The following is a 10,439-nucleotide window of genomic DNA, read 5'->3' as shown; positions in this document are numbered from 1 at the left end:
AGCGCTATATAAATAAAGGTGACTTGACTTGACTTGACTTATGTTTTCAGGGCATCTATCTATAATCGCTGTGTTTATCAGCATCGACCAAAGCAGAGCTTCTCAATCATTAGGTTAATTACCCAGCATTCCCAAGTTTTCTCCCCATCTCTTGATCGTTCTACTAAAGCCTCAATAAGAGATTAAACTAGTAGCTGACACTCAGTAGGGAACCTGTGTTAGCATCAGCCTCTCTCATTAATCAGAGCACTTTTGGGAGTGTTTTTCTCTCTTGTGAACACAGAGTCTCTCAGATCCACATGAGGATCTTAGCAGTGTTTAAATTATCCTATTAAACTCACCGATTAGGAAAACAACCTCAAACAAACATGAAGCTCTTTACATGCCACAGGAGGAAAGCATCTGTGCTGTGGATGTGATGTTAGAGTTTAGTGCGCTAACCAGTGACAAATTCAAGTGAATGTCCAATGCTACGGTAGTCGTTTATAGTCATTTAATAATGATAAATGATTCCTCCAGGAATTATCTTAAAAAGGGATTTTTCTGTTTTACTGTGAGAATGACAGAGGGACAAAAGCGAAGAGCCCATTTCCTGACTCTTCGAGCATAATACCATCACAGCATCGTCTGATTTAACCCTAATGACATTCCAGTACTGTCCCAATCCCATCAGCCTAATGAGCCTGCAAATGATTTCTGGCATTATAGTGCACCAAACACACTGACTGTTTTCGCTGATGAAAATGTGCTTTTGTTTATTCAGTTGTGAACCCCAGAAAGTTTGAAGGAAAGCTCTGAGGACAGAGCTACATAATAACATTGCGCCTGCTGCACCCATGGTACGGCAGCAAAGTTTCTTGATTATTACGCCGGAATGAGAGTATAGTTCCTAGCCATATTGGCCTAGAAAATCTCAACTTTTCATTTTCCGTCTGTCTTCGTACACGATGTAACTACAGAAGAGTCAAGTTTTAAATGGGAAAAATATCGAAACACTTTGGTCATTTTTGAGCGAGATGCTAACGGTCTAATCAGATTCAATGATGCTTTTGTTTATTCAGTTGTGAACCCCAGAAAGTTTGAAGGAAAGCTCTGAGGACAGAGCTACATAATAACATTGCGCCTGCTGCACCCATGGTACGGCAGCAAAGTTTCTTGATTATTACGCCGGAATGAGAGTATAGTTCCTAGCCATATTGGCCTAGAAAATCTCAACTTTTCATTTTCCGTCTGTCTTCGTACACGATGTAACTACAGAAGAGTCAAGTTTTAAATGGGAAAAATATCGAAACACTTTGGTCATTTTTGAGCGAGATGCTAACGGTCTAATCAGATTCAATGATCTATGCTAAGCTACAGCTAAAAGTGCTACCGCCAGACCAGGAGATAGGCTGAACGGACTCGAAAACGGTAAAACTCAACTGTTTAACTCTAGGGGAGTTGGAAAATGAGCCCATTTTCAAAAATAGTGGAGTGTTCCTTTAAATGTTCCTGGTCTTATCATGAAAGATTCAGTGAGAAACGAAATGTATTAACAAATCCAAACTGACTGTCCTTTATGGGTGACAAGACCAAATCCTCTCAATTTTAAATCCCACCCCTCCAACAACCTGCTTTTCACAATCCAGCCAAGTCTTGCTCTATATTATTGTCTCACAGAACATCCTGTTTCACTCTAAAATATGTCACAGTATGAAAGTTATTAAAATCATTTTGACTTTAAATGTAACTTTCTTTAGGGAATCATGGATAACGAGATTTACGAAGACATGAACATGGCAGTTCGAGCACAATGTGAGCTTGCTCCCAAGCGCATGCTTATGTGCATGACTGAGATAGAGATGTTGATGCTTTTAATTGCAGGAAGAGCACTATTTATTTTTTGGAGGTTGGCACTAGGCTCTGATAAAGAGTTTGGGAAAGGTCTTTGATGCATCTGACCATTTGCGTGGAACTTCCTGTCCTAAGTCTATCTACACTGCAAAGTTACCGTTAAAGCATTCCTGCCCTGGGTCTTCAGTCAGATCTGAGACCGAAGGCCTTTTCAAGACGAGTTAACACCCAAAATGATTACAGATGCTCTGGCAAAATGAGTCAACTGAAAATGACAAATCTAATCTTGACTATAAAGCCTTGATCAGATCAACCCGAGAACTGATGGCCGGGGTGGAGACGTACACAAGTGCACTGCCTATCTGAGAGACTGACTGATGGTTTTCTTCATGTCCCGGATAAAACATTTATGAAGTGGTTTCATAATGAACACTCTCGATGTGGTAGGGAGGCTCTTATTTGTGTGCCTTCTGGGAAAATTACTATCTGAGGGACATAATTTTAATATGCTGAGAAAAGATTACCTGATATAAAACACCAGCATTACAAAACAGTCTACTTAAGTATGAAAATACTTTTTTTTTTATTTTTTATTTTTTTTTTTAAAGAAATCTAGACAGATAGGCCTAATATAGAATGATGCTCTCAGTGTCCCAATTGCAAGATATAATAAATAATTAAAACTATTATTGGTCTGGAGAATGGAAAAACATCTAGGTGGTATTACTGCCTGGAGGTTTTGCAAGTATTTTTAATTTTTTAACTTACATTTTATTTTATTTATTTTTCCCCCACCTAGGACACCCTTTCGTTGTCATTATTAACCATAAACCATTAAGCCTTTTACTTGGGTACACCAATTTTTGTATAATTTTTTTGTTTGTTTTTAAAAACCACAACTACAAAAGTTATATTTTTAAGAACATATAACTGTGGTATAAATGTGTTGATTTTTAAACCTCTTCATACGTCTTTGATTTGTGTACAGAGAAACCAGTCAAAGTTGCTCTCTGTCACCTCTTCTAATAAACTCCTTATCTGACAAGAAATCCCTTATTCCCTTGTCTCTTTTTGACTTCTCTCTCGCTCTCTCTCTCTACTGCCATTTCTCTTTCCAATTTCCTCTTCTCCTCTCTATTATCTCTCAGTAATTACAGACAATGCTCGAGAGCGGATAGAGAGTTTCTATCAAACTGTGACTCTGTTTGGTTCATTTGAGAAATATTTGTAAGTCATTAGTTTAACTGCAGGAGTAAGATTGCGTGTCGTAAGAGAGGGCTGTGAGGGTGGATGTGATGATGAAAAGGAATGATAAGAGTCTCTGCGATGGACTTTAGTGCAGCTGAGCAGTTCAAGGTTAATTGAAGCAGTAATGAGGGTGCAGAGAGAAATCTGATTAATGTGGATGGTGAAAAATGGACAGAAAAAACAATGGACTACTGTATCCATATCAAGAAGACAACTGAAAAAAAATATTTCTACAAAGTCAAAATAGGTGAGAAATGGGGCAGGAAGAAAACCTGACAGGAACATGTCATATTTTAGCCAAATTTTATAAGTCACATTTTTAGGTCACTTTTTATATATTAAAATAATATTTATAAAACAATCTTAATTAAAAGATTATATAGTTACTTCTCTTTTTTTTCTTTAATAGGGTGAAATGCAACCTGTATGTTTTCATTGGATTCACAAAAAAAAACATGCTGATCTGCAACCAGTTATGCTTGTTCTTTAATTATGGCTGTTGCATTTTGGGTGAGAAACACTGGGCTGACGCTGACATATAAGGGCAGCGGTGGAAGTGAAGACAGAGTCTAAATCCAGTGTAAATTCCTGTTTCCTTCTTTCCAGTTTCCTGTGCATTGTGTTAAACAGGGATACAGGAAAGAGAGCTGGGCCAGATAAGAAAGACTGGGACATACACTCCAACAACACAAAGGATGTAGGGTCACACACACACAAACACCTGCATCACCATCTAAGATCCTGAAATAACTTCAATATGAGCCCTTGTCGCTCGTGCATCAATCGCTGCGCTCAGGATGCTCCTCTGGCTTAGATCTGATCGCTTCAACACAGTGACTGACAGCTGGGAGTCGAATCTGTACAGTATTGAGAGGTGGCAGGTGATGCAATCTGTACACTGGATTAACATGATGAATTGTGCTGGGATTACCCTGTGTTTTACAGGAGCTGCAAAATGTGATCATCTGTGACACACAAACCTAATGCCTTTAATCTGATTCAGATACATGTATATCATCTCAGTTTAAGGCTGTATTAATCAAAACTCACACCACTGCTGTCATAAGTGACACAAAGCCACTGACAGATGAAATGAAAACCTCCATGTTAATACAGTGCATTGAATTAATTAATACCTGAAGGGGGGCACAGTGGTGCTTGACGCATTCAATTGATCAAATTGACCACAGGAAGCATTAAATTTATCAAAATTGACAGCAAATACTGGTAACACTTTACAATAAGGTTCATTAGTAAAACATTAGTTAATGTATAAACTAACATGAACTAACCATGAGCAATACATTTGTTACTGTATTTACTAATCTTCACTAACGTTAGTTAATAAAAATACAGATGTTCATTGTTAGTTCATGTTAGTTCACAGTGCATTAACTAATGTTAACAAGATTTTAATAATGTGTTAGTAAATGTTGAAATTAACATTAACAAAGATTAATGAACGCTGTATAAGTGCTCTCTCTCTCTCTCTCTCTACTGCCATTTCTCTTTCCAATTTCCTCTTCTCCTCTCTATTATCTCTCAGTAATTACAGACAATGCTCGAGAGCGGATAGAGAGTTTCTATCAAACTGTGACTCTGTTTGGTTCATTTGAGAAATATTTGTAAGTCATTAGTTTAACTGCAGGAGTAAGATTGCGTGTCGTAAGAGAGGGCTGTGAGGGTGGATGTGATGATGAAAAGGAATGATAAGAGTCTCTGCGATGGACTTTAGTGCAGCTGAGCAGTTCAAGGTTAATTGAAGCAGTAATGAGGGTGCAGAGAGAAATCTGATTAATGTGGATGGTGAAAAATGGACAGAAAAAACAATGGACTACTGTATCCATATCAAGAAGACAACTGAAAAAAAATATTTCTACAAAGTCAAAATAGGTGAGAAATGGGGCAGGAAGAAAACCTGACAGGAACATGTCATATTTTAGCCAAATTTTATAAGTCACATTTTTAGGTCACTTTTTATACTTTTTATCTTAATTAAAAGATTATATAGTTACTTCTCTTTTTTTTCTTTAATAGGGTGAAATGCAACCTGTATGTTTTCATTGGATTCACAAAAAAAAACATGCTGATCTGCAACCAGTTATGCTTGTTCTTTAATTATGGCTGTTGCATTTTGGGTGAGAAACACTGGGCTGACGCTGACATATAAGGGCAGCGGTGGAAGTGAAGACAGAGTCTAAATCCAGTGTAAATTCCTGTTTCCTTCTTTCCAGTTTCCTGTGCATTGTGTTAAACAGGGATACAGGAAAGAGAGCTGGGCCAGATAAGAAAGACTGGGACATACACTCCAACAACACAAAGGATGTAGGGTCACACACACACAAACACCTGCATCACCATCTAAGATCCTGAAATAACTTCAATATGAGCCCTTGTCGCTCGTGCATCAATCGCTGCGCTCAGGATGCTCCTCTGGCTTAGATCTGATCGCTTCAACACAGTGACTGACAGCTGGGAGTCGAATCTGTACAGTATTGAGAGGTGGCAGGTGATGCAATCTGTACACTGGATTAACATGATGAATTGTGCTGGGATTACCCTGTGTTTTACAGGAGCTGCAAAATGTGATCATCTGTGACACACAAACCTAATGCCTTTAATCTGATTCAGATACATGTATATCATCTCAGTTTAAGGCTGTATTAATCAAAACTCACACCACTGCTGTCATAAGTGACACAAAGCCACTGACAGATGAAATGAAAACCTCCATGTTAATACAGTGCATTGAATTAATTAATACCTGAAGGGGGGCACAGTGGTGCTTGACGCATTCAATTGATCAAATTGACCACAGGAAGCATTAAATTTATCAAAATTGACAGCAAATACTGGTAACACTTTACAATAAGGTTCATTAGTAAAACATTAGTTAATGTATAAACTAACATGAACTAACCATGAGCAATACATTTGTTACTGTATTTACTAATCTTCACTAACGTTAGTTAATAAAAATACAGATGTTCATTGTTAGTTCATGTTAGTTCACAGTGCATTAACTAATGTTAACAAGATTTTAATAATATGTTAGTAAATGTTGAAATTAACATTAACAAAGATTAATGAACGCTGTATAAGTGCAGTTCATTATGTAGTTAACTAATGAACCTTATTGTAAAGTGTTACCCAAATACTTTCACATTGCTACCAAAAAATCTATTCCAAATTGAATTTTCTATTCATCAACGTATAACGGTTTCAACAGCAAAATGGTTTTCAACATTGATAATAATAAGAATGTTTCTTAAGCACCAAATCAGCATATTAGAATCACAAGACTGGAGTAATGGCTGCTGAAAATTCAGCTTTGCCATCACTGGAATAAAGGAAATTGTAAAATGTATTAAAATAGAAAAGTTATTTTAAATATTTCACAATATTGCTGTTTTTACTGTATTTTTCATCAAATAAATGTAGCCTTGGTGAGCATAAGAGACTAATTTTAAAAACATAAAAAATATCCTACCAATCCCGCTATAGTGCATTTTATATTTTGAATGGTATAGTATATAAAAATATCGAATAAATGTATCATAAATAAATAAATATTTTTATATGCAATTTATATTCATATTCTAATAATTTATTAAAACCATTTATCCATAATTAATGCCAATAAGATAATAATAATTATTATTATGTTACATGGCATTAGATAATGACAAAGGTAATCAATATGTAGTGAACCGTGATCCAATTCCTGTGTTTACATCACCTGAAATACAGCTGCAAGCTAATTATGCCAAACTATGCCCATCTAACAGAAGTAAAATTATGCATTTGATTATTAAGACACATGCTGAGGATGAATATCCAAAAATGAATTACCTATCTATGAAGACAATGTAATTACCATAGAGCTCCAGTCCTCCAAATCTTATTGAAAACAGTGCAGTGCAGATAAATCAATGAGACCAAAGCCTTATCTCTAGCTCTGCAGAGCTAATGTATCAGGAAAGAGATCCGGCTCAGTCTAGGATGGATGCAGTTTATCAGTTTGAGGAGCAGTATGGACTTTTCGATTAAGACGTGCATTTCAACAAGGTTCTTATACATCAGATGCTTGATTACAGCAGTAGATAAAGCTTCTCTGGTAGGCTGAGTGACGCATTGATCTTAATTTGACGTGAGAACCGATAAAACAAATGTTTGTTGAGCTGAATAAAGAATCTCTCGGCCATCAAAAAGAAAAACATACAGCATTCTTTATGCTGCCCTTTCTGTCCATCATAACATGAAACAAAGCAGCAACTGCGCTACTTTAAAATTATTTAGTATTATGTAGTGGAAAATATCAGTTGCGAGCCAAAAATATTTGCAATAAAATTAGCAACAACATCAGAAAGGCCAAGCATCATAGGGGCTGGATTACATTACGCTCTCAGAAGACTTAACGTTCCCACACAGTGTCACTTCAGTTTAGCGCTACTGCAATTCCACAGTTAAACCGGTCTTAAAAACACACAAAGCCATAACTGAGTAAAGTTTATGATAGGGGAAGCTGGAAGGCCAAAAGAATGGGCATGAACAGCAACAGCAGGTCGTGATGTTGTGTTTGGTCGTAATTAATCATCTCCGTTTTGCATTTTTGCTTCTGAGGAGCTCTGATTAACCCGAGGATCAATGGAAACAAACAGAAGCAGAGAGGATGTGGATCCTGCGGCACGTCTCGACACACAGACACACATGCATGCACATCCTGGTGCCGGTCACGTTTCCTCCTGCTGAGGTCGCGCCTGTTATCAAACTCTCAAGTTGTGTATATAACAACATATTCCCAGCGTGAATGCTGGTGTTTGTGGTGGCCGCTTGAATACAGAGAAATCAACCAAGGAGAAGAGAGCAACAATATTTCATCTGAAAACAAGGAGTTATGAAAACACAGTCCCAGAGAAACTGTGACGACCGGTTTATGGAAAAATACCAATTTACAGAATGTCACCACCCTTGACAAAGCTCCTGCAGGGAACAATTTCAGCCACAGATAAAACTCCCATAAGTCCCAGCAAAACACAAAACAATCACTACAGATAACACTGTTATTCTTTATCAAAAGAAAAAGGATTTAACATGAACAAGCTGGATGGTTTAACATAAAAAAATATATTTAATTGATATACATTAGTTAGGGCTAGGCAAAAAAATAGATTTTTCGATTAATCATTTTTTAAAATGACGTCGATTTGATATCGATTCTCAAAAGCCGCAAATCAATCTTTTCCGCTATTTATTTCAGCACACATTTAAAAGAAGATCTGATTAACGTGAATCTTATCATTAGTCTTCTCCACTAGACGTCACCCTTATTTACCTTGCGCGATGTTACAACAGAAAGCCTGTCATTTATTCAGCGCTTATCATGGCCATACGCGTGATTCGCAATGCTCAGGTGAAATGCAATTTGTATTAAAACTATATTCACTGAATGTAATAAAAAAAAAATCGAGAATAGAATCGAAAGCTTGCGAATCGAAATCGAAACATCTGAATCGATACCCAGCCCTAACATTAGTAATATTCAATTATTAATCAATGGCAATAAGCTAATAATAATTATGTTATGCCTGACAACTGATAAATGGCGTTAGATGTTGGCAAAGCTAATCTAAAATAAAAATTTAAAAAAACTAACGAAACAAACAAGAACAAACGAAAATAAAAAAATCTAATAAATCACAGTGAAACATGACACCTGTGTGAATGTGTTCTGAAATACAGCAGCAAACAAAGTATGCCAAAATATCATCTTGCAAAAGTAAAATTAAGAAAAAAAATGACTCACAAAGCCATATGCTGAAGATGAACGTCCAAAAACAAGTATATAATTACATTAAAGGGGACATCAGATGCAAAATTCACTTTTACATGGTGTTTGCATATAAATGTGGCTTATCTGTGCACACAACCACCCTACAATGATAAAAATCCATTCACTCCTTTTTTTAATCCGATTTGATTTTCTGAGCAATATGATGTCATATTGATGACATCATGTCATATTGCTCAATCCCCGCCCACAAACACTGACAACACTGTTATTTTGACAACATGGCTAAATATTTTGACATCTTGTTTGTGAACAATGACACAAGGCACTCTGATGGCACTGATATGTTCATTTGACAAATACTTCTGAGAGACGAGCACTCAAAATAACATTTTCCGTTTAATTTACACAAAAGATACAATTATTGCCTGTAGTCATGCTTTACATAGGCATTCAATTGAAAAGAAAAAAAAAACTGGAATATTCTTTGAAATGTAGCAGCTGAAAGGAGTGACTCAATTTGAAACCGCACGACTTTTATATAAATTTTTGCCTCATTAATATACCTGATGTCATAAAAGCAATCTTTAGTTCACAGCTGATGCCATAGAGGAGTAACAGCAGTGATGTCATCTTCATTTCATGTTACTGACAGGTGGTCCGACTCTGAATGTAATATGTGCTGTCGAGCTGCTCATGGGTTAATCATGATCTAGACACCCACGACCCAGATAAAGCTTAACCACCACTCTGGGCTTGATAATTGTAATGCGTAACAAATCTCATTAGAGGCCTGCTGATCTAGGATCATATCTGTGCTGTTTATACCAGTTCAGGTGATTGCATTATGACACAGGGACATTACCTGTGTGTCAAAATCCTTACACTTGTTTTGCCAGAGAAATTTGATCCAGGCCATAGGCTCAAGGGGAGCTGTTATTGAGATAAATATGCCTCTCAATCAGGGGTTTTTACTCATCAAGAGTTACCCAGCAGGTTTTGAATATGACACTCAGCCAGCGCTGATCTCATAAAAGCGAATTCAAAGCAAAACCAAATCCAGCCCTGACTTCAAAGTGTTTTTCAAAATAATTCCTGACACTGACAGAAATCTGTGTTCCCCAGTGCTGATGTAACAAATCCAGATTTTTAAATAACTGACTTCAAGGACTCTCAAACATGTCTATAATTTTTATATAGATTTAAAAAAAAAATAATCTAAAATACATTTTATAATACAAAAATGCAAAAAAAAAAAAAAATTACATTCAAAAGATAAATAATTTAAATAAAAAAAATTATAAGAATTAAAAATATAAATAAACATTTAAAAAGTAAATAAAAAATATATAAGATGAAAAATATATGAAAAAGATCAAATAAATTAAAAATATAAATACAAAAATGTAAAAATAAACATTTAAATAAAAATATAAACAAATAAATAAACATTTAAAAATGACCAAAAAAAATTACAAATACATACCAGATTTGAGATTACTGCAGTCAAAAAAAAAAAAAAAAAAAAATCCACAAACCTTTTCAGGAAAAACCACAAAAAAACTGG

General features: G+C 35.9%; 1 protein-coding gene across 2 annotated transcripts in view; it reads right to left on the bottom strand.

The window, feature by feature from the left end:
• Nucleotides 1-10,439, bottom strand: part of LOC107577232 (endothelial cell-selective adhesion molecule-like) — a 36,462-nt gene that overhangs the window by 8,106 nt on the left and 17,917 nt on the right. The gene's annotated exons all lie outside the window — the stretch shown is intronic.

The sequence above is a fragment of the Sinocyclocheilus grahami genome, unplaced genomic scaffold, assembly GCF_001515645.1.
Source record: "Sinocyclocheilus grahami isolate Dianchi unplaced genomic scaffold, SAMN03320097.WGS_v1.1 scaffold32.1, whole genome shotgun sequence".
In the NCBI taxonomy this organism is placed as follows: Eukaryota; Metazoa; Chordata; class Actinopteri; order Cypriniformes; family Cyprinidae; genus Sinocyclocheilus; species Sinocyclocheilus grahami.
This window is presented reverse-complemented; position numbering and strand designations above follow the sequence as displayed.